Below are 1,628 nucleotides of genomic sequence, written 5' to 3'. Positions count from 1 at the left end.
TGCCAAGGTATACCAGCTACTTCCATGTCATAAAGGCTTAGTCATGTCTCTTGACCAAGCAATGAGCTGGTGCCCTGACAGAAGGTAAAGGGTAGTGCCTATGTTTGAAGACAAACTGACTTCCCAGCAGTGCAGAATCCTGGGAAGAAAAGGGGTTGCACATATGGGTGCCAGGTTGCAACAAACAAAAGGCATGGAACAGGTGGAGAGGGGACAGAGAAATCAACAGGGAAGCATGATGTCATATTGAAAGAGTTCAAGTCTAATATTTGCTGCAGGCAGAGGACCTTCTTCCATGGGTAGGAAGAAGAAGCAAGATTGCTTCATTGTACCATCAAGGAATGGTAAACATCACAAGCACAAGGAGAGAAATGATGTTGGACCATGGAAAAAGAGGAGGATAGAAACATGGTCAGATGTGGATGTCATTGATTTGACAGATGATTGTGGGGTGAAAGGATATGTTCTTGTGTGTCCTCATAACATTTACAGGTGGAGGGAGGAATGTAATGATGCCAGGCCAGGTATTAATATTGGTCTGGTTAGCACATAGTTTGCACCAAAATACCATGATGTAGTTAGGGTCAATTGATTATCAGTCCATAAAAGGATGGAAGCATTGTGGGGCAGTATTGAGCAGATTCAAAATTGAAACCCAGCAGCAATCTCTGTTGCAATGCATCATCCTCTGCTCTGTTATTGCTACTGCCTCACAACATGCTGTATTAACTCAAATCCCCATGATGTCAGTCTCAAAGGAAAGCCAGATAAAGGAATGGCACATGGTATAAGTGTGAGCACAGTGGGCTGGCACTTTTGGATAACACTCAGTGATGGTGGGGAAGGAACCAGGGTTGGGAAGCATCTTGACACAATAGAGGGTGCCAGTTGAGCTCCGGGAGCTGTTCAGCAAGGATGGAATGACACTGAATTGCAAAAGTAGTATTACACATCTTGGTGAGTCTAATTTGCTGGACAATGTTGAGGAATCACTGATTGAATGATAATTGCAGAGAAGGTTTTTAAGGGAGTGCAACACACAACTTCACATCACCAAATGATCAACAAGGCATGCCCTACATGTGAACCCAGTATAGCGGTGCATTTGATGCCCTCATCATTGACTTGATGCATGGATTGATGCATGAGGTTCAGGGATAGAGGAGAGATGCTGAGGAGAATGACAGCTTATGAATCATTCAAAATGGGAGGTGTGATGGGGAGACGGGCTACATACTGTGCTTTTTTCACCGGCATTTGGGATGATAGGCATCCTAGTAAAGACAAGGATGGTGAAAGTTGAAGAAGGTAAGTCACAGTTTGTTGACGTGGCACATCACGTGATGTGTAAGGGACAAGCTAATGTTGTGTAGATGAGTGGCAGTGTGAGCGTCCCTGGATATTGGTTCCGTGGACATGCCTGAATATGGGATCTCGATCTGCCGCTCACACGCCAAGTCCATCTCAGCAGAACGTCAGTGGATAACCAAGGTAAGTCATTACCTGGTTATGTATAACGTGACCTAATGGGGAGCAGGAAAACACACCGAAAATGACCAACCCCGCTCCCACTCAGAACGTCACCATCAACATCAGGCACTCATTCCCCGCCCCTCAACTGGTCGTCC

The sequence above is a fragment of the Dacryopinax primogenitus genome (assembly GCF_000292625.1).
Source record: "Dacryopinax primogenitus strain DJM-731 SS1 chromosome Unknown DACRYscaffold_9, whole genome shotgun sequence".
Classification (NCBI taxonomy): Eukaryota; Fungi; Basidiomycota; class Dacrymycetes; order Dacrymycetales; family Dacrymycetaceae; genus Dacryopinax; species Dacryopinax primogenitus.
The sequence above is the reverse complement of the archived record's forward strand: the minus strand, read 5'-3'. Positions refer to the sequence as shown.